The sequence below is a fragment of the Trachypithecus francoisi genome, unplaced genomic scaffold, assembly GCF_009764315.1.
Source record: "Trachypithecus francoisi isolate TF-2019V2 unplaced genomic scaffold, Tfra_2.0 Lachesis_group21, whole genome shotgun sequence".
NCBI lineage: Eukaryota > Metazoa > Chordata > Mammalia > Primates > Cercopithecidae > Trachypithecus > Trachypithecus francoisi.
In genome coordinates this window covers 42,520,190-42,544,281 of record NW_022681467.1, presented here as the reverse complement: position 1 = coordinate 42,544,281, position 24,092 = coordinate 42,520,190, and the positions used below count along the sequence as shown (strand labels likewise).

General features: G+C 44.2%; 1 protein-coding gene across 2 annotated transcripts in view; it reads right to left on the bottom strand.

Moving 5' to 3' along the window:
* Nucleotides 1-24,092, bottom strand: part of EYA2 (EYA transcriptional coactivator and phosphatase 2) — a 299,299-nt gene that overhangs the window by 274,361 nt on the left and 846 nt on the right. The gene's annotated exons all lie outside the window — the stretch shown is intronic.

Genomic DNA, 24,092 nt, shown 5'->3' with positions numbered 1-24,092 from the left:
GTCCTCATCGATGACTTTGAGAGGTTCAAGATTTCAGTGGAGGAAGTCACTGCAGATGTGGTGGGAATAGGCCAGGCGCGGTGGCTCACACCTGTAATCCCAGCACTTTGGAAGGCCAAAGTGGATGGGTTGCCGGAGCGCAGGAGTTCGAGACCACTCTGGGTAACATGGTGAAACCCTGTCTCTACTAAAATAAAAAAATTTAGCCGGGTGTGGTGACACGTGCCTGTAGTCCCAGCTACTCGGGAGGCTGAGGCATGAGAACTGCTTGAGCCCCAGAGGTAGAGGTTGCAGTGAGCCGAGATCATGCCACTGCACTTCAGCTTGGGCTACAGAGTGAGATTCTGTAAAAAAAAGAAAAAAAAAGAAAAAAAAAGAAAAAAAAAAAAGATGTGGTAGAAATAGCAAGAGAAGTGCAGCCTGAAGATGTGACCGAATCACTGCTCTCTCATGAGAAAAGGGGAGTTGCTTCTTACAGATGCAAAGAAAGTGGTTTCTTGAGATGGAATCTACTCCTGGTGCAGATGTCATGAACATTGTCGAAATTACAAGAAATGATTTAAAATATTATATAAACTTAGTTGATAAAGCAGCAGCAGGATTTGAGAAAACTGACTGCAATATTTTTTTCTTTCTTTTTTTTTTTTTTTGAGACAGAGTCTCGCTCTGTCGCCCAGGCTGGAGTGCAGTGGCACCATCTCGACTCACTGCAAACTCCGCCTCCCGGGTTCACACCATTCTCCTGCCTCAGCCTCCTGAGTAGCTGGGAGTGCCTGCCACCATGCTCGGCTAATTTTTTGTATTTTTAGTAGAGACGGGGTTTCACCGTGTTAGCCAGGATGGTCTCGATCTCCTGACCTCGTGATCCTCCCGCCTTGGCCTCCCAAAGTGCTGGGATTACAGGTGTGAGCCACCGCGCCTGACCGAGAACTGACTCTAATTTTGAAAGATGTTCTGCTTTGGGTAAAATGCTATAAAACAGCATTGCATGCTACAGAGAAATCTTTCATAAAAGGAAGAGAATGGACTCATCAATGCAGCAAGCTTCATGCTTGTCTTAGTTTAAGAGACTGCCACAGCCACCCCAGCCTTCAGCAACCACCACCCTGATCCGTCAGGAGCCTTCAACAACGAGGCAAGGCCCTCCACCAGAAAAAAGACTACAACTCGCTAAAGGCTCAGACGATCATTAGCACTTTTTAGCGATGAAGTATTTTTAAGTTAAGGCACATACATTCTTTTAGACATAATATTGCACACTTAATGGCCTACGTGCAGTAATAGCATAAACATAACCTTTATACGTACCGGGAAAGCAAAAACTTCGTGTGACTTGCTTTATTGCGATATTGGCTTTATTTTGGTGTTCTGGAACCAACCTCGCAGCATCTCCAAGGAATGCCCGTAGCTTTATAAAACTCTTTACATCCCGTTCACTTTCCTCATTTTGCAATGGGCCAGTGGTTATAGTCTGACCTGAGTCCCATGTATTGGTGTTTGGCAAAAAGTTTTGTGCAGCCTGAGAGTCATGAGTCCAAATCTTCGTTTCACCGTATTCTAGTTGCCAAATTTTAAGCAAGTCACTCTGACCCTCAGTTTCCTCATCTATAAAATGGGGACAGTAATTCCTATCTTGGCAGGGAGTCTGTGTATGCATTCGCTGCTATTTCCTGAGCACGTCCTGTGTACCTGGCACTCTGCTAGATGCTGGAAAGGCAACCTTGAAATGACATACACAGTCCTAGTAGAAAAGAGACAAAATTATGTAAAAGCATATACAATTAAGTATTTAACAACAAGTTTAAGTGCTTTGAGGAAGTACAAGATGTTAGGAAGATTTAGACTCGGGGGGTGCTGCCCACCTGACCACTCCTACACATGGTAAGGATCAATTATTTGTGATTTTCTCACCTCCACAAACTATATTATTTAGCGTATTTTTCTTTAAATGAACTCTTTTTCCTCCTTAAATACACTGAGTGTTGTTCTAAGAGATACTACTAATTTATGTATTTTATAGGTTATCTCTCTATATACTTTTCCTAACACACACCAAAATGAACACATCAGTAAATAAAGAAAGGTCCAAAGCTCACTTTGGACAGTAGAGAGATAATCTTCACATGAATGTCTGGCACACAGCAGGCCTTCTCAAAGTGTGAGCCCCCTCTCTTCTGGCCATCTGCCCTGGGAAGAAAGTGATCATCATTTGTAAAGGCTGGTACCCCCAGCTCTTCCCTCCAAAAGCCCCCCACTATATCCCAGAAGAAAGGAAAGTTAACCTTAACTCTACTTCAACCCAGCTCACTGACATGGCATCAGAGTTAAAACCAACTTGGCTTTGCAGCTTGGCTTAAATGTATGGTAAAGTACAGAAGTGCCAGTCCCAGAGCCAGAGAAAAACACTTTGTCCAACTCTACTTGGTACAAAGTCTATAAATCAAGAACCCATCACACGTGCACACACACATAACACATTCGTACTCAGACACACACACACACACTCACACAGTCAAGCACCTACACATATTCACACAGACTGTGACACACTCACCCATGTTCATATACTCACACACAGCATACTTGTTCATGCACACCCACACACTCACACTGCACAATACATTCACATATTCACACACACCCTTTCTCGAGCAGTTAAAGACCATTTCAACTTTTAACAACTTCTTAATTTGGTTTAACGGCATTTCAAGTTTCACAGGAGGGGGGCAGATGTAGGTCAAGTAAGTTTAATGCTGCCTTAAAAAAATAAGTGGAAACTATGGCCCTGGCACGCAAGGATGGCAAGTGTAACACTGGCAGAGACGGGGAAGGTAAGCTCAGAGAGCGAAGGGGCCAGCGATTTTCGACATTGACGTATTCCCTTTGCATATGAAATTCATAGACATTTTTTGCTCTGCCGCAAAGAAATCATGCTCTGTAGCATTAGTGTTTAAACAAGTGGTCATTTTGGTTGATCTTTTGTTTCCTTCTTTTTGATAGAGACACAGTTTCAAGAAATGCTTCACTTTTCTCTTAACTGCACCCCCATAGAACTGGGAGGGAAAGCACCTGTCAATGTCAATGACAGGTGACATTGAGCCCCCAGTGCGGGGGTACTAGAAGGAGGGGTCGGGAAAGTGACATTGAGCCCCCAGGTGTGGGGGTACTAGAGGGAGGGGCAGGGAAAGTGACATTGAGCCCCCAGGTGCGGGGGTACTAGAGGGAGGGGCGGGGAAAGTGACATTGAGCCCACAGGTCTGGGGGTACTAGAGGGAGGGGCGGGGAAAGTGACATTGAGCCCCCAGGTCTGGGGGTACTAGAGGGAGGGGCGGGGAAAGTGACGTTGAGCCCCCAGGTCTGGGAGTACTAGAGGGAGGGGCGGGGACTGTGGTGAACTGATGAAGACATGCTGTGGCTAAAGGGAGTGGCCGTGACTGAGACCCTCGATTGTCACCATGCAGGAATGCACAGCTCATTTGGCAGATCTCCCAATGGTCCCAGAGAAGCCAGAAATCTCAGTTTTTATATGGAATCTCCTAATTTTTAAATGCCGGCAACTCATTCAAATCAAAACAATCTCAGGCCAAAGAAAGCACATCTGTGGGGCAGAGGTGGCCACGGCCTGCCTGTTTGTGACCTCTGACGAAGAAGGAAGAAAGTGGGCCTGGAATCAAGAGATCTGGGTATCATCAAGGCTCTGAAACCAACTTCTTATGTGGGGCTCCTCCTTGGCCTGTCCGAGCCTCAGTTTCCCCACCTGTATAATGCAAGGGCTGGCCTAGATAACAACCACGCTCTGCCACCCAGGCCTCTCCGAAAAGCACCAAGTGGAAAGAATGGCGTATCCAGGCCATGAAAGGGGCATAATTTGACACCGTTTCAAAAACCGGGAATGCAACGAGAAATGTTTCTCTTCCCCAGCTGAGGTTTTTGGAGGCAGTGGGCGTGTTTTTTAAAAAAACACAACACACCAAGTCAGGAATTTCATCAGGAAAAACGTGGCAGCCCCGAATGGGCTCACATCTGGGGATTTGCTTGTTGCGAGTACACACTGTTCTGCCCGCCACAGACAAGAGCTCGAAGCTAGAGACACTGCTCCTTTGGGAGACGGGGAGCAGTAACTGCCCCAAACTGGCCTCCTGGTGAGCACAGCAGAAACACAGATAGAGGCCTCCCATCTCCAGTAGAGAAAAGAAAAGGCCAAACTGCAAAGCTCTCAAGCACGATATCCCAAGCACGGCCCCCTGTCCCCACACTCCAGTTTTGAAGGCAGGTCAGCTTTTGCCTAAAACTGAACCCAACTTTCTAATTCCCTCTCTCAAACAATCATGGTCATGATTCCCTCCATGTGCTGAGCGTGACGATGGGGCTGGCATAGTGCTAAGTGCCTCAGCGCATTATCTCCTTGAATCTGAGAGAGAAACTCTTCTTACTCCTTGATGTGGTTTGACTGTGTCCCCACCCAAATCTCATCCTGAATTGTAGTTCCCACAATCCCCACGTATCATGGGAGGGGCTAGGTGGAGATAATTAAATCATGGGGGTGGTTTCCCCCATCCTGGTCTCATGATAGTGAGTATAGTTCTCACAAGATCTGACTGTTTTATAAGAGGCTTCCCTCTTTCCTGGGCACTGATTCTTCTCCTTCCTGCTGCCATATGAAGAAGGATGTGTTTGCTTCCCCTTCTGCTATGACTGTAAGTTTTCTGAGGCCTCCCCAGACATGCTGACCCGTGAGTCAATTAAACCTCTTTCCTTTATGAATTACCCAGTTGGGTATGTCTTTATTGGCAGCATGAGAATGGAGTAATACACTCCCACTCCACAGATGAGAAAACTGAGGCTCCCATGGGGCGGCCGTCAAGTGGTGGAATCTGGATTTAAGCCTATGTCCACAGAAAAATCAAAGCCTTTACGCCACTGACTACTGTTTTTTTAAGTGTGAGTTCTACTGTGGAATATTCATCTTCATGAGGTTAATCTTTTTTTTTTTTTTTTTGAGACGGAGTCTTGCTCTTTCGCCCGGGCTGGAGTGCAGTGGCCGGATCTCAGCTCCCTGCAAGCTCCGCCTCCCGGGTTTTACGCCATTCTCCTGCCTCAGCCTCCGGAGTAGCTGGGACTACAGGCGCCCGCCACCTCGCCCGGCTAGTTTTTTTTTTTTTTTTGTATTTTTAGTAGAGACGGGGTTTCACCATGTTAGCCAGGATGGTCTCGATCTCCTGACCTCGTGATCCGCCCGTCTCGGCCTCCCAAAGTGCTGGGATTACAGGCTTGAGCCACCGCGCCTGGCCCATGAGGTTAATCTAACAAATCTGTCAGGGAAAAATGTGGGTGACAGATCCACTGAGCAGACCTGACGTGTGCCCAGCGTTAACCGCTGGACAGCTCTTTAGGAACGAGGGAGAGGTCTCAACTCCTAGGTGGTTTCTTTTGCAGAGTTCTCCTGTCGTCATTTCCTCAAAATGAAGAGGAGGAACGGGATTGAGAAAGCCAAGAAAACACAGTAGGACAGCAGAGTGGTAAAGGGGTGGGAGGCCTGACCTGGCCACGTATCAGCAGGACCATCTTAGGCATGCTAATTAACCTCAAGTCTCTGTCACATCCTCTCCAAAATGGGCATGATAAAATGGACAGAAGGAGATGATCACATATTCAAACACCTGGCTCAATGCCAGGTCCACACGAGGTGCTCCCATCTCCTTTCCCAACCTGCTCCTCCCTCCACCCCCATTTCAGCAAAGGGCAGTTCCATCCTCTCAAATGCTCAGACCAGAGGCCTTGGAGTCACCTTGGACTCCTCCCTTCATATCCTTTCCCAGAGCCAATCCCTCAGCAAATTCCATCAGCTCTATCTTCAAAACATACCTAGAATCCAACTCTTCTCCCTGATCCTACTGCAGCCACCCTGGTCCAAGTCACCGTCACCTCCCTGCCTGAACAGTCTATTAACAGTTTTCCTGCTCCACCCTCTGCCCCCTGCAGTCTGTTCTCTTGGCAGCCAGAGGGGTTCTGCTCTACTTAAGGCAGATCCTATCCCTCCCCTGCTCAGATCCCGTTCCTCCAGGGGCTCCCACCTCACTCAGCTTAGAAGCCAAAAATCTGACCCTGGCCTCAAACACCCTATATTATCTGCCCCTGGTTACTTCCCTGACCACATCTCCTGCCCCTCTCCTCTCACTCAGCTACAGCCACAATGAACTCCTGGTCATTCCTGAACACACGAGGCACAACCCCACTCAGAGCTTCTGTGTGGGCTCTTCTGACAGATAGTTTCAGGGAGGCCTTGCCTGCCAGTGATGTGCTGCAGACAGCCTATACCAGCCTGCAAGAAACAATTGTTAAATGTGCATGAATGTTGTGAATCTCTTGTTAAAATCACTGATCACTTGCAAGTGACCATGGTGGGAGTATTTACACCACTGTAAGTGGCAGAGGCTACAAATCAGGATCTTTAATTTCCAGAGAACCAGTTTACCAGCATGCCATCACTGTGGCCAAACTATTTAAAATTAAAATTAAAAATTCTTCTTCCCTGTTCTACCTCAGTGTTTCCCATCAACCTCCCTCCCCTCTACTTACTTTTTCTCCATAGCAATGCCAAGACTCTCTGTCTTACTATTTGCTTTTTTACTGTCTATCTTCTTTCCCCCTCAAACAAAAGCTCCATGAGGGCAAGGACTTGTCAGTTTTGTACACAACTGCTTGCCAAATGCCTGGAACAATGGCTGCCTCATAGAGGTGTTCAATAAATATGTGTTCAATGGATGAATGGCAGCTGTTACAGTTATTATGCGAAATCTTCACATGGATGGTATTTCAGACACTCAACAGGATTTGTAACACTGGGGGAAAGCCAAAAAGAAAAAAAGTCTCACCGTGTACACAGTACTAGCCTAGGGAAAAATGAGATTCCTCCCTGAGTATCCATGCCTTTGAGTTTCCACGGTAGACCATGATTAGCGCTGCGAACATGTAGTAGGCAACATTTTGAAACTCACTAAGCCTCAGCTCACAGAACCAGAGCTAGAGGCGACATAAGAGACATCCAGAGGTCATTTGGTCCTTCTGTTCACTCTCAAATAAGCCCAACCACTGCCCATGCTCCATTTTCTATTTGCAAGATTATTTATTGATACATAACAATTGTATATATTTATGGGGGTACATACGATATTTTGATACATACATACAATGTGTGATGATCAAATCAGGGCATTTAGGATATCCATCACCTCAAACATTTAACATTGCTTTGTGTTGGGAACATTTCAATCTTCTCTTCCAGCTATTTTGATATAGAACATATTGTTAACTACAGTCACCCTACTGTACTTTTGAACACTAGAACTTTTCTTTCTACGTAGCTGTATGTTTGTTTCCATTAACCAACCTCTCTTCATCACCCCCACTTTCCCAGCCTCTGGTCACCCTCATTCTACTCTCTACCTCCACGAGATCGAGTTTTCTAGCTCCCACACATAAGTGGGATGATGAGATACTTGTCTTTCTGCATCTGGTTTATTTCACTTAACATAATGGTCTCCAGTTCTATCCATGCTACCTTCAAACTTTTTGCAAGTAGCATCCACCATGGCCTCGCTCAGCTAAGAGTTAAGAAATTCTCCAAAGACTCTTTAAAATCATTGAACCTCTCATTCAACACTGAATTCCTTCTATAACGTCTCAGACAGGCAGTCGTAAACAGCCTCAATGGTTGGCAAGTCCACTTAGGACTAAACCAAAAATCAGCCAACTCATAACCTCTACTGCCAATGCTGGGCCTGCCCAGGCACCATGCAGAAGAACAGCTTTCCTCACTTATGGTAACTCTTTATACCAACCTGGTGGTGAGCACCTGGAGTACAGGGACCTGTTTACTTCTAGATGGTGCATCATGTCCACAGGGACATGTTAAATGCCATCCTAGAGTATACAGGGCGTACCTACACACACACACACACACACACACACACACACACACACAATTATCCAACTCCAAAACTTAATAGTGCCAAAGTTGAGAAACCTTGGTTTACCCGAAGACAGATGCTTTCTCCCTTTTGTAAATACCAAGAACCAACTCGGTTTACACTTCATTTTCTTTTCTTTTCTTTTCTTTTTTTTTTTTTGAGATGGAATCTCACTCTGTTGCCCAGGCTGGAGTGCAATGGCCGGATCTCAGCTCACTGCAAGCTCCGCCTCCCGGGTTCACGCCATTCTCCTGCCTCAGCCTCCTGAGCAGCTGGGACTACAGGCGCCCGCCACCTCGTCCGGCTAGTTTTTTGTATTTTTTAGTAGAGACGGGGTTTCACCGTGTTAGCCAGGATGGTCTCGATCTCCTGACTTTGTGATCCACCCGTCTTGGCCTCCCAAAGTGCTGGGATTACAGGCTTGAGCCACGGCGCCCGGCCCACACTTCATTTTCATACTTCTAATGGAGATCTGGATATAGGAAAGATTCCTTTTCTTTCTTAAATCTACCGTAGGAGAGCCAACAGCATGGTCCCAATGGTAAATGGCAACTAACCTGAACCTCGGTGTTGGAGAGACTATAGGGAGAGGTGAGGACTTGGGTGAACTAACTTACCCACCTAAAAGGGACAGACATTTTCCAGCCCCAGTCAATTGCGGTCATGTGGAAATGTGGGCACAGTGTTGACAGATCTTGTGATGTTTTAATTGGAGCCAGAAATTTGCATTTTTGTGTGAAAGATCCAGATCTTCAAAGTTGGCTCCATTCTATTTTTTAAACGATCTGCAGACCAAACAAAACACATTTTGGCTGCCAGTGTGCAAGCTCTGTGTGCACCCGATGTTACTGCCATGCCCCTAGATGGAGCATGAGAAAGTTCAATACAGGAAGCAACGGGAGCAAAAGCTCAGAGCAGAAAAAGAAATCCAGGCTAACCACCAGGGGCCTGGGAATGTGTGCATCGCCACAGCAACCCTTCTACTCCCAGTGGTCCTGATTCATCTCCCACTTCTCCTCTGAAGCCCAGTGCATGTCCCATGCTTGGCTGGAGTGCCTCAACTTTTGTAGCAGAGACCATGAAAAGAGATGATGAGATGGTTTGGATGCGTGTCCACACCCAAGTCTCATGTTGAAACGGAATCTCTAGTGTTGTAGGTGGGGTCTGGTAGCAGGTGACTGGATCAAGGGGGATTGGATTTTCCCCTTTGGTGCTGTTCTCATGAGAGAGTTCTCACAAGACCTGGTTGTTTATAAGAGTGTGGCACCTCCCGCCTCTTTCTCTCTCTTCCTCTTGCTCTCCACCAGGTAAGTCATGCCTGCTTCCTCTTCGTCTCCCACCATGATTGTAAGTTTCCTGAGGCCTCCCCAGAAGTGGAGCAGATGCCAGTATCATGCTTCCTGTACAGCCTGTGGAACTGTAAGCCAATTAAAACTCTATTCTTTGCAAATTACCCAGGCTTAGGTATTTCTTTACAGCAGTACAAGAACAGACCAATACAGATGACCCACCCTTAAGATGAACATCCTTACTTGAAATAAGAAAGACAAACACCCTTACTTGAAATAAAAGATAACCTTCCAGGCCCATGGGGAAGAGTACGTGGAGGGCAGAATAGTAGCAGGTCTTAAAAATACTGACCTAGTAAGAATGTTTGAGGAGAAAAGTAAAACATGCACACAAAGAGTGTAACATCATGCCTGGAAAAAGCACAAATTTCATAAACAGCACTGTAGTCCAGGAGAGGGGTGGAGAAGGCATACCAATAGGTACAGTTTGGGGTCTATAAGGAACCAGTCCACCCACACTTCCAGAAAATGCTGCCAACTTCACTTTGGAAATCTACCTTTCTCTCCATCCACATCTCCACAGGTGGCACAGTACGGAATCCTCCTGAAGAGAGATTGATTAAGAGATGGGCACATGACCTGCATCTGAGCTCTTGAACCAGCTGTACCTGAAACCAGCCGTCCTCAGAACTTTTCATTTCCCAAGGCAATAAATTTTCTTTTTTCTTAAACCAACTCAGAAGTAAGTGTTTTGTCACTTACATCTAGAGCAACCTCCAGAGTTAAGGCGACCACTGGCTGGGATTTTGCTTAAGCCCAGCTTTGGGGCTGGGGAGGCTGACGATGATTTCAGTATTGTCAATGTAGGCATCTCAGCTCTTAAAAAGCCCCTGGAGCTTTCCTTACTGCCTCCCACCTGCACCTCCATTGAATTACTCAACTTTCCAATCTCCTCTTGTAAAAGGCTTCAGAGCCCACTTTCCCCCTTTTGTCTGTAGCCATTGGAAACTATCACCCCACTTCTTACAATAGGAACAACACAAGTTCTTTGCCATTCTAAACAGTGGCTGACAACCATTTATGAGATCTGCAAACATTCCACCACTCTTAAATCAACCCCAGATGACATAATAATCATCATCACGAAACTAATGAAAACCCGAAGGAGGATAGATTTGGACCATCTTGCCTTTCCCCATGATGAGGGAAATCAGGAAAAAGTCCTGAGAAAGACATAAAAATGAAGCAAGCTGATTGCTCCTTGGAAGAAGTCTCAGCCTCATCCCCGTGAGATTCAAGTCCTACTTTTTCCTGGAAACAATTTTTAGCATCTCTTGGCATCCTTTCTGGTCAGGAATTGGTAAAAAAAAAAAAAAAAAAAAAAAAAAAGGGCGGGAGAGAGGCTTAATGCCTTTTCACTGAAATTTGATTCCCAGGGTCTGTGTCGATGTTTGGGAGAGGGGTTGTACACTATGAGCCTTGAGATATATTTCTGGTGGTTCCTCATAGTGATTTTGAAAGTGGGACATTTCTCTTAAAAATTCAGATTTTGAAAAATCAGAACACCTGGCAACATGGAGACCATTCCTGAATGGCACCAGGTGGAGTCCCTGCTATTAGTATACCTACTCCACTAATTCTTACCTGTTTGGGCTCTCTGCGTATCTGCGGTTGCAGTTTCAGATTTAGGCTCCATGTACTTTGAAAAATCATTTTTAAATTATAATAATTTTGACTCTGGACATGACTGATTGACACAGAACGGCAGCTGGGTTCTGAGTAAGACCCTACCAGAACTGGCCTCATCCTCCCCACCCTCCTTGTTCACTGGCTGCTCCCAACTCAGAACTTTTGTCCTTGCTACTGCTTCTTTCTAGAATGTTCTCCTGCATTCCCTCAGCGCTGCACTCCTCCTGCTTCCCCTGGGCATATTCTTGTCACCTTCTCTTGACTTTTTTCTCCATGGATGTATCATCATTTGATATTCTGCATACTATATATATATATATTATATATATATATATGTTTATTTTCTGTCTTCTACTTAACTGTGGCTCCACAAGGAAGGAGATTTTGGTCATTTTTGTTCTTGACTGCATTCCCCATGTCCCGAGTAGGGCCTGGCACACAGCAGATGCTCAATACATATTTTTGCATGAATGAATAAATAAGTACAGTTTCCATACTGAAGAGGAAATGGAAGCGGGAGGTGCAGTGGAGGAGAAAGGTGAATGGACGAAAACCCAGAAAGTCTGCACACCTTGCCACTGAAAACCAGGGAGATGCTTCGAGAGAAAAACATATTTTCCCCATATAAAAAAGGGAACAACAAATAAAATGAAAATCATGAAACAAGAGCTTAGAGCTGATGTCAGAGTTTGCATAGACAGTCGCTCCAGGCATGCTTGTTTTGTTTGTTTGTTTTGTTTTGTTTTTCAGATGGAGTCTCCCTCTGTCACCCAGGCTGGAGTACAGTTGCACCATCTTGGCTCACTGCAACCTCCACCTCCTGGGCTCAAGCAACTCTCCTGCCTCAGCCTCTTGAGTAGCTGGGACTACAGGCGCTGGCCACCACGCCTGGCTAATTTTTTTTATTTTTAGTAGACATGGGGTTTCACCACGTTGGCCAGGCTGGTCTCGAACTTCTGACCTCAAGTGATCCGCCTGCCTCGGCCTTCCAAAGTGCTGGGATTACAGGTGTGAGCCACCGCGCCCGGCCTCACGCTTGTTTTTATGTGTTTCTCTCCACCTCTGACCCACGCCACCCAATATCCCTCACTCATCTTGAAACAGGGTGGGGAGTCCCCACTCTGCCACAGACTGGCCATGTGGCCATGGGCAAGACCCTCCTGCAGGCTGCTGCTTCCTCACCTGGACAGATTCTAACACCGATGGCTTGTAGGCTGCCTGTTGAGGACTTAGCTCGGTAACTTCTCAAGTGGAGACGTGGAAAGCCGGTCTCTTTGGCTCAGTCTTAAGGCATCTGGAAAAACCTGAGCTATTTTCCAGCTTGAGCCTCACAGCTCAGGCGGTTTTCCCTTCTCTTTCACTCCAAACTATACCAAACTGCATTTGTGCCCTGTAGGAAGATGTGATTTCTAGACTTAATTTTTCTTCCACAGGTAACAAATAGCTTTTAACAATCACTGTGTGTGTCGAGTGGTCTTCGATGCATTTGATATGCAGAGTCCGTTATTTTCATGTCATCAATGGGGAAACTGAGGCTGAGAGAGGTGAAGGAAGTCCAAGGCTAGTAAGTGGTAGACTGTGGATTTGGTCGTGAAGAGACTGGCTTCTGTACTGTACTGTACCCTAAAGCTAATGGAATACACAAATACATCCTTGTAAGAAACTGAAAAATTATAACTGAGATTTAACATCACTTTCAGCCCCTTCTCATGCCTGTCCTTAATTAATTCATTGTGTAAGTAAGTGAGGGTCAGAGAGTTTAATTTTTTTAATGGTGGTTCAAGAATCAGGGAAGTCAGGGGTTATGAGGACAAACTCTAGAACCATACTCCCACATACAAAGCCTGGCTCTACCCCTGCACTTGCTGGGTGACCTTGAACCAGTCACTTAACCTCTCTGTGTTTTACTTTTCTCACTTAAACTGGGAATAGTAACAGTACTTTCATCGTGGAATTATTGCGAGGAATAAATAAGTTAATGCCTATAATCTTTCGGAACATATCCCGGCATAAAGTTAGCACTCAGCGGTTATGTTTTTAGCACTCAGCGGTTATTTTTTATCAACATTATAGTCATCCAAAGGTTAGTTATTCTTTCAAAGACACAAGACACAGACTAGATGTGCCTGGACACTAATGTACTCTGAGATGACTTTACCAATATCCCTAAGACATTGCATTTGTTTCATTTTATTCCCCTGAAAACAGCGCAGAATTGCAATCCTGGTTAGTAAAAGGTTCTGGGTATTTGGGTGGAATTTGTCGTGGGCAGCCTGCAGGGATGAGTTTTAAAACTAAAATACTTTATTTTAAATGAATAGATCACAGGGGAAACTTCGTATCATCAGATTCGCGTTTCTGAAACTTTCCTCATGAACTCTGCCATGGCTGTGTGCCACTTTTGCTATTAATTACTTGATGGACTTGGTTTTTAAACCATTTTTGTCTTAAGCAGTAAAAGATTGTGAAACCTTTTGTTTGAAATGCTTTTTACATCTTTTCCAATGCATAATAAGATAGAGACAGAACTCTAAAGAAAAAAAAATGTTCATATGCACTTCAAGTTAATGTGGAAAGAGTGCCCACATCATTAAAAAGAAGTCTGCCCTTCAGATACTAAGAGATTCTTCCAGAATGTCTAAAGTCCCCAAACGGTAGCTACCTGAAGAACAGTCAGGAATATGCCCAGGGGCAAGTAAATTTCATTTTCTCCCCTTTCTTTGAGTACTCCTGGGAGTGGGTCCAATTCCACAGTACCCTAAGAATTCCATTGTCATTTTATTTAAGTTGTATAACAAATCCTATACAGAAGACGTCTGCTCCATGGGCTGATGGGGAGATTGAGGCTCAGAGGGCTCTTGTGATCTGCCCAAAGACACACAGCAGGTTGGTGATAGAGGGGACCCATACCCTCTCCAGGAGCTGCCCAGCCTCAGACAACTCTGTCCTATGGTCCTGCACCACAGCCAAGGGCCTGGCCTGGTCTGAGGAGGAAGTCACTTCATTCTGGTTGGCAAGAAATGGCAGGGATTCTTGAAGGATTTCATCCAGAAAAGGATTTTGCAACCCACTTACGTTACTTTTTCCATTTGCTGTTCAAGAAAAAATCCACTGGTTCTCAATGGAATGTGGGGTAAAAGGCCACAGAAACTCAGGCTCATGGAGGATGAAGGATGCTATTGAAATGGAAGAACAGATCATAAGTAACTGGTTGGTCAGGGAAGTCTCTGCAGTCCACCATGATTGCTTATGACCTTGTTCCAGGAGAGCTGTGGGTCATGTGGTACAACAGGCCCATGCTTTGGTCAGACAAACCTGGAATGGAACGCCGCTGGGCAGTCACCCGATCTGTCCAAGTCTCAGTTTCCACATTTGTTAAATGGACACATCTATATCATGGATTTTTTTTTTTTTTTTGAGAAGATTAAATGAGCTTTGTGAAAGTGTCTGCTGTCTGGCACATAATAAGTCCTGCGAGCCGTTTTTATGTCACCTTCTTCCCTCCTCCATTCTCCTCCCTGAATATTTAGATTGTTTTTTATTTATAACTCTCAGAGGCATACCTGTATACTTTAATTTTTCAAAGTCCTAGAACTCAGGGCAAGTTTCATTCATTAGATAACAGCAGAAGATTAAAACATCCATGGGAAGAGCTAACCCTTCCAGACTCCCACCACCACTTTATGCAGTAGGTGGACTGTGTTTTGTGAATAGGGAAACTGAGGCAGAACTAGGACTTGAACCTAGGAATTTGGGCTCCCCATTCTGGACTCCCAGTGATACACTCCGCCATCTGTAAAACCTGGTGAAGACTACAATGTTACAACGTAGACTAGGTTTGCTCCTATAGCATATCAGATCTGGAAGGTTCTGAGTAGGCACCATTCAAAGCCAGGGTTAGGAGGGGCCATGCGTCTTTGGCAGGATCGAGTAGCAGGAGAAAAATGAGAAATATTTTGTTTTTCTTTTTCAACTCATTAAGGCTTGTTGAGGGGAGCAAGAACCTCATTTTTTTTCCTTCCCATTACTTCCCTTTTATTTCAGGGGAAACGTGCATTTCAAAGACTGCTCAATAGCAGCGTTGAAGTCTCAAGTTCAATCACAATGTCCCCATTGTGGCTGGGGGACTCCCTGGCCTTTAAGCTTGGGTTATAAAAATTTGGTCTGAGCCCAAAGTCTGGCTTTAATAGAAGATTTTAATTTTGCTTAATGAACATTATTTTAAATCTGTTTGGCAGTTTCAAAATGTGTTCTTTTATTTTCAAATGAAAATTTACTAATGTTCAGTGCTTTCTTGGGGGTGGGGGTACACCAAGAAATGGGGGTGATAATAGTACAAGCTACCATTTATTGAGTGCCTACTATGTGCCAAACACCCTGCTGTGTGCTCTGTGTGTGCCAGTCACTCTTCTAAGCTTCCCCACCACCCCAGGATGAGTAACTGCCGTCCCAATGTCTGGGACATTGAGAGGGTCAGACCCCTGCCGGAGATGGCAGTCCGTGAGTGATGGACTGACTTAGGCTCAGACCAGATCTGTCTGAGTCCAGGGCCTGTGCTATCAACCACTGTCCAACATTCTCTCGATACCTGAAATGACTCAACTGGTCAATAGCTTAAAGATATCGCATTGACCCAGCGTGCGGTTCCCCATAATCTCAATAGCTAGCTTATCGAACATTCAATGTAGGCAGGCAGTGTAGCAAAGCTAAGTGTTTTCCATGTATCGTCTCATTTATATTCTCACAATGGCCCTATGAAAGTTATTTTATTATTATTGTTACTACTACTATTATCATCCCAAAGAGTCTAAGTCATTTGCTTCAGGTCAAGTTCATAAATAATAATAATAACTGTAGCTGACACTGATAGAATTCATACCACTTGCCAGCCGTAGTTCCAAACACTCCATGTTTGTTAACTCAATCTCCACGATAGCTTTCTGAGGAAGGTGCATTATTACTCACCCTGCTTTACAGATGAAGAAACTGAGGCATCGAAAAGTCTGGTAACTCACCCCCAAGTTAAACGCAGGAGTAGGTTAATACTGAGAGGAAGTGTAACCTGAGCAGCCTGGCTCCTGGACTCAGGCTCTTAGTCTCGAGGCTGAAAGTCAGTACCCAGGCTGAGGTCCGGGAAGTCTGATTCTCTACATTCCTCCTCATTCTGCACAATGCATTGAGGGAAGCAGAGAGTTGCTGTCGGCTGTAGTGAGCCTGAGGCACTAGGAAGTCCCATATGCCTGGTGCGGTGTTAGGTACAGAAGCCGCGGCACTGCTCTTACTGAACCAGGCATGGCTTCGTGGGTGAGGGTGTACAGACGAGGTGTTTCCTCCGTTCTGCTGCTTGAACATTAGAAAGCTCAAAAAGTCATGTCAACACCCTCTGCACCCTCAGGAAAGAAGAGGCCATGGGATACTGGTGAGAACACACTGGGATCCTCCTACCGGAGATGCTGGATTTGGTCCTTCTCACCTCTGGCTCTCCAGTAAATAGCCCAGAACACAGCTAAATAAGTGTTGTTAAGTAAACGGATGAAGGAATGCAGGCACTTGTAATCTTCCCCTATCACTGTGCAATGTGTCAAGCACATCAGAAGCCCTTGATAATAATAAATTATTGAAATGGAATATGAAATGTCCCAAGTGCATGTTATTTCTGGTCTACAAAGATTGTCTTGTCATATTGCAATAGCTTAGAGGTCAGCAAACTTTTCCTGTAAAGGGCCAGATGGTGAATATTTAGGTTTTGCAGGCCGTATGGTCTCTGTAGTACGGCTGTTTAACTCTGCGGTTACAGGGCAAGAGCAGCCATAGGCAATGGCTTAGGCCACTGACTGCAGTGATGCTACCACCATTTCCATCGGCCCAGTTCGAAACATTCTTTCATTTCTACAAGGGCAGATTCAAAATCTTGTGAGAATCTGCTGGCGTCTCTTACTTTCTCAACCTGATTTTTGTACCTGACCATCAATAAATATCTACAAGGCAACGCAAGGGGAAAATGACTTTTAAATCTAGCTCTTCAGGGCAGACAGACGGAGAAACGGAAGTTCTTGTTATACCAAGGGAGGAGGCTGGATATCCTAGTGGTTAGGAATCCAAACAGGGTTTAATCCTGGCTCTGGCACAAGCCACGTGATCCTGGACAAGTTACTTTCCAGACTCAGTTTCTACATCTGTAAAATAGAAATAATAATAACAGCACGTTCCATCTACTGCCATTTGGAGTACATATAAAGTATTTCCACAGCACAGTGCCTGGGGCATAATATTCAATAAATAATAAGTATTCAATAAAACCTGTGATTCCCAAACAAGTCTTACAACTCTGTGTTTTCTTAAAAACAAAAGAAAATCCCCAAAACGAATTCACTAAAAATAAGCACAAAGGAACTACAGGAAGGCATTTCCAAAATCGGGTTCCTCAAGGTGCCGCGGGGGTCCCAAGGTGTTAGAAAAATTCTCCACGCTAGATCAAACCTCTAGCAATCCCCCCAGCCTCTCTGTGCTTCCCCCTCAAAAAAGCCTGATTCTACGTCCTTTTATCACTTTGTCTTTCTTGTAGGTGCCTGAGCAATGCTGAGACATTTTGAGCGTTTTAAACATTTGCTGAGTTTAAGACATTCTTTCTCCCCTCCTACCCCCCTCCCCTCCTCTCCACACCCCAGCCATTAACTCCTCCAGGGAGTACGTTTAGCAAGAGGAGAGCACTGGACAGCTTGGGCCCATCGCAGACCGGAGGTGAATCATCTTCGAGGCTCCATTCTTTTACACGTCTGGATGGGGCTAAAACTCTGCTGACAACACAGGCACAAGTCACAACTTGTTATACCATGTGACACCTTCCAAGCATGGGAGGCTTCCCTCTACTCTAGGAGCCACACAAAAGGCCAGAGGTACACGATTCTCCTCCGGGCTCTTTCCTCTCCACCCCCTTCCCAACGAAGAAGGACACGCAGACCTTTGCTGGAGAGATCAATGTTTCCAGAACACCCTGAAACGAAAGTCCTGATATGTGCAAATAATACACACCCACAAAAGAAAATAACCTCTTTGCGCTGACACCCTGCCTCTCCGAAGGGGACGTTTTCTCCCTACGTGAATTTCCATCAGCACCTGGGTTGGTACCAAACTCAGGACACGGTGGACACGCTCTCTGACTGTATTTCAGGAAGCTGCCAATCAATAAAGATTTAAAGGTGTGTACTTATACCTTGCATCTTAAATGCTAGAAAACACAGTGGGAACAAAAAATTGTTTTGGAAACCGTGAATACCTTAACCACAAAATGACTATAGGAAGGGAATGGGAGGTGAAGAAACTGACCAGAAGGAACGTTTTCATTTCATTTTATTTTCAGCTTCTGACTTCCGCATATCCAAATACCAGGTAGGAAACATCTGCTTTGGAGTAAAAGATGGCCCCAGAACCTGCTTTTTCTCCTGAACCGTGAGAGGGAGCCGTGGGAGGAAACCAGAATTTCAGCCTTCCTAGCTCCCTTTACCACAAGGACACCTTCAGGACCCAAGTCAACTGAGATCTTTCAACCATGGGCTCAGAAACCCGCTTTCTGTGTCCACTTCAACCAAACATGTCTAACAGGCAGGAATTCAGAGTTGGCCAAGGTAACAAGAACTAGTGGTTTTCACCCTGTTTTGGTGACCTTCATAGGGCTTATTTATGCACTTCAAGCTCATGACCTAATACATGTTGGTTTGGCTTCTCTTCTCATAATAGCAGCCTGTAAAAAGCTTTTGAGAATTCCCCGTGTTTTCTCATTTTGGGTCAAGAAAATAAAATCGATATCTAAGTAACCTTAAAAAAAAAATGGCCTGCACAATCTAAAAATTTGGAATGTTTCCACTAGGACTAAGGATATCTCTAAAAGCCTCAAAGATCATCCAAAGGAAGTCCAACATTTGCCGTTTCTAAGGTGAGATATTTGGTAACAGAGTATGTGAGAATTAGCTAAGAGGGGCTTTTTGACATAAGTCAAACAATGACATTTAAAACTCACGTTAAAGCAATTACTGTGTGGAATTTTTCTGTGTTTTTCTCATTTCTTAAACAGAAGTGTATATGTTTTCAGCATAGCTTCTTGCTGTAATTTTCTTTCTTGACAAACCCACATCGTACCATGAAACCCAAACTATGCACGCTGCAGAAACAATAATGGTTGAAACAGACCCGGCTGTCTCTGGCATGATTTTTCTTTACAAAATTAAAATGTCTTTTGGCTAATACACTGTATATTTCAGTTATGAAAGGCCATTCTTGGGAGATGAATAGAAAAGAAAGGGGAACTGACAGATTTAACTGATGCGAGACAAAAGTAAGTTGCCATATACAGTAGTTAAACCCTCCAGTTCCTCATTCTTTGGGGAAAAATATGTTGATTTTATCATTTTTCCTTTAGTTACATTAGCAGAGAGTTGACAATTCTCCTCTGAATGACTGCGAGTAGACACGTTCGTATCTATTACATCTGGGAGCACAGACTTTCAAAAAATGTAACTTTACTAGATACTCAAAAAGAAAAAAGAAGAAAGTCCAATGCCATTGAAATTACACACATTTTCACATTACTGACACAACACTATTGATACCAAATGACAAAAGAGTTTCTAACCTCGATTACATACTTTGTTCATTTTTAAAGAGGTTTAAATTGGCGTTGTGGCACATCTAAGTTCCTGTTTTAAATTTCTGCGTATATCTGAAGGCAGAGGCAGACTTTTCAAAAATGCACGAGCAGGCACAACTGTGTTCTGACTACTATCATCCAAAGGCGATGACAGCGCTGACGAAGCCCCTGGATCCTGCCAAATTTCGTCCCAGAGACGCGTCTCTCGGCCCCCACTGACCTGCAGCCTGCTGGTTCCAGATTCAGGCAACCAATGGCCTCCCTTAACGTTCAAAGAGGCAAAGATAAATCATTCCGGCTACCTGACTCTCGGCACCACCTGTTCCAAATTATTCTTTGCTCTCCAAATGTTTAAAATCTAACCCCGAAACAACACCCACCCATAGCGATCCAGCACCTTCCAGTAAACTTGACTTGGGCTGTGCCTACTGTAATGTTTTAGGGCCTTTCCACTGCCGGTAAATTTATTGACTCTTTTTAGGACCTGAAACGCGTAGCGTTAGTATCGAAGGAATAAATCAAATTAGCCCTTAAATAAACCATCATTTTCCTTTACAGAACCCAACCGGCTAAGGGTCATGGCTCGCAGAGGTTTGTATCTGTGTTTCTAAATATTTAATACGATTTTGTTTCCCCATTTCAAACGACAGTGGCAAAAAACGTCAGGGCAGGTTCAGAAAATAACTGTGTCCTGCACATGTAAAACCATCCAAATTCAGCGTCTTCCTTCAAAGGAAATGATAGCAGAAAGGTTTTGAGCCAAAGCTTGTACTGCACATAGATAAGGCATATTTTGCAGAGAAGCAAAAGCCTAGATTTCATTTTCACTCAGTCTGGCCCTGTGGTAGTCATTTGACCTGTGACTCAGTTTCCTTGTTAACAAAGTTGAAATGATGATAATAATACTCAAAGGGTTGCAGCAAGAATCGACTTTAAAAATACACGTGAAGAGCTGACTGCAGGCCTGGCATACCAGTTCTCAATAAACAACAGCTATTTTCATCGTTACTATTAAACAGAAGGATATAATTTGCAAGTCAGAGAAATGACAAAGGAATCCAATAGGATGAAAATGAACAGAAAGAAATATGCACTAAAAATACATGTATAAGCCTTTGGCTTCCTTCATGCCTTTTCCTCTAAATACACCTGGCAGGTACCTTGAAACTGATTTTAAATAGCATGCCATAAAGAACAAGGTCCTGCCCCTCTAATTCACTTACAATGACCCAAGTGGGTCTGCAGCCTCAGTCACTGTCACTTCAAGTTTTTGCCACCTGACAAGGGGGTTTATCCCGCTCTGACTAGAAGAGGGTGTTAGTCAAATACCATTAGGCCAGTTACGTTCTTCAAACAGTGAAAATGAAGCATTGTCTCCAGCGAATTCTCTGCTAATTGTTTTCTTACCAGAATCTTCTTTTTGTTTTGTATGTTCAGGACCCTTTGAACTGCCACAAATGATGGGGGGAGAAGTGGGCCATTCAGGAAGCTGTTACGATATTGGGGGATGGAGATCAGGGAAGAGGATTGGGAGTGAGTGAGGAATTGTGGTGTGTGTGCGTGTGTGTGTTTTCAGTCAACAGGCTGTGTTTTCTTAACTCTGGGATTAATTCTCTGTGAAGAGATTCCTTTTGAGCAGAGTCTACCAATTCCTTTTTCAGAACAGTTAACTAAAAAAACAAAAACAAAAACAACAAAAAACAAAACAAAAACCCAAAAAACCCGGTTCCTTCCACCAACAAAACACAGTCTTAGTAACAGTCAGAAAGTCCAGTCTTTGGAGGTAACAGACTAACCAACTCCTTCGCCCTCACAAACCTCACAGATAAGGAGAACCGCATCATTAGGCAAATTCTCCCTTTATCAAAAGTCTCTGGGGAAGCAGGTTCTCCTCTCTCCCAAGGAATTTATGTCTGGCCAGGCAGTCTTTCTTTTCATCTTGCGCCCAGGTGGGAAGCAGTTAAATTTTTTACCCTGCCCCACACATGACACCAATCTTTCTCCCCAAGCCTTTGCACACAAGCACACAGCATATACCTAAGACCTGAAGACACTGCCTAATACTTATAATTTATTCTCCACCAAGCATCTTTATGTGAAGAAGGCCTGCCCAGCAAAGACAAAACTCTACCCCAGTCACAACTTCCACTCCTCCACACTGAGATCATGTGCATGGATATTTAGGAAAGGCATGTGTCTAAAGTAGGCACCTCCACTCCCTTCATTTTCTCCTGACAGCCACAGGCTCTCTTCTCTCTCTGCCCAGAAAGGCATCTGTCATAAGTGGCTTGGAACCTCACTTATTCACCATTACAGCCTACGATTTTATTATACAAGGAGTTTATTGCTGGCCTAATTAGTTTCAAACTGGGCATTCCAGCTGAGGACACCTAAAAAACATCTGGTGGAAGGAGTGAGAATGAGTCCTCGTTCTGAGCTGGTTACGGTTGGATTTCTGCATAACTCTGGTCTCTCGCGCCCGACGCAAGTTGTCTTTGGAAAAGTAACTGAAAAAATAAGGAAACGGTTTCTTCTTTGTGGGAAAGGAGTCATCTTGTCACGGAGGATCCAACAACGTCTTAAAGTGGACGTGCTTGGACTGTGTATATTTTTTCACAAATGCCTGGGGTCTCCATAGCTTGCTCACCCTAATTCAAAATGTGCTTAGTTACAACACAGAGCCTTTTTGCTGAGGGCTTTTCCATTCTCCCAACAGCAGCTAGCATTTTATCAATTTATCCATCTGGAACAAGGTTTGCAATCTCTTACATGCAATTTAAAGCAGAAGTAATACCACATATTTGAAACAGCGTGTCTTGGGCGTTTTTGCCAAATGGTAATCCTATAACAAGTCAACAAATCATACCTCTTTATGATGTGTTTAATGCAACACAAAAGACATGAAAAGAAGATTCTAAAACTTACGCGATTAAAACTTTTTTAAAAATCCTAAAGTATTCGGATACACATCTTTTTATTTTATTTTATATTTCCTTTAGTTTTCTGATATTGGGGAATTGATTTATGTGTTGACAGAGTATTCTTCTACACATGGTCACTACACCAGGTGAGCTATTTTAAGACAGAAAAGAAAACTGCCAATTCCTTTCAGATCAAATAGTGAATAATATTGTGAAGCTAAAGTTACAAGAGAATGGGGACATATAAATTGCTTTAAAGTAAAAAAAGTTCAGGCTCTTTTGGACCTAACCACATTGGTCTATTCACAACGGCAAAAGTTAAGAGTTTCCTAAAGGCAAGGAGATTTTTTAATACCAACACGATTTAATGCTTAGTCAAAAGCAAGATTCAAACCACTCTCATTTGTTATTTGTTATATAAATTATAGAAGAACTTACCCAAGCGAGAGAGTGTCTAAATGCAGAGATATGTAAAGGATGAAGGGGCTTAAGGTGATGAAGAAAGAAAAGTGGAAAAAATGAACATTTATCGAGTAAAATCGTGAAAGATTCTTTCACAAACATTATTTTGAAAAAGAGGTTCTCTCTCTCCTCCCTGTTTCTCTTTCTTTGTGTACTCTTTTTTTGTGTGTAAGCAGGATGGTTATACGTGTATGTTAGTTGGTAACAAATGGGTCATAGTCTGGTTAGTTCTGTATCTATTATGGTCACAGACATTTCACTCAATCAAGAAACGGCTCATGAAATTAATAGATTCGGCTTGAAATACAATTGTCCACTGGTTATAATTTCCTTTGTAAGGGATCTCCCTAACTCAAACATAATTCAGTGCTCAAATTCTTACATGATGTTTGTAAATCATCCCCCTGCCCCTCCACCCTCGCTAACGGCTAGACTCCGATGTTCACCTCTTCCACTGCACCTCGTAATTAAAAGGTACCCCTTACCAGGGCTGATTTATACCTCCACGTTATATTTTAAAAAGTAATTAAAGATTACATAGCATTTCGGGGAAAGGGGAAAGAAAAGAAAAGGGTATCCATAAAAAGACCGATCCAGCATCAGTCTTGCTTTTTAAAAAGAATTCAGAGCGCGGCAGGGTGCACGCTGTCAACTCTCAGTCTCGGCTTCGGGGAAGTAGGAACCTCGCGCTGCAAAAGGCGCTTCCAGTTCAACAGCTGAGAAAAGCGCACTGAGGATTTTGCGATAGGGGTGGTACGTTCACCAGTCACGCTTTCCTAGTATTCTTTGAGTTTATGAACTATTTATTTGGCGGGGGGGCGGGAGAGGCAGGAATATATTGAAGGAGCTTGGGCCAGCACGGCCGGCCGTTTAACCTCCAGACTTCATGACTAAAAAACAATTCCATTTCCCACTTTCTCCCATTACAACGAAACCCTTGCCGCCTGCTAAACACTCTTCGGATGCAAACTTTTCTAAGTTTCAACTCTACTCGCAGCAGGCGCCAGGATTCCCTGCCCCGGTTCAAAGCCCCAGACCTGGACCAGAGCGGGCCGAGCGCAAATGGACTTTTGAAAAGAAATGTATCAATAGCCAGAAGGCAAAGGCTCAGCGGGCC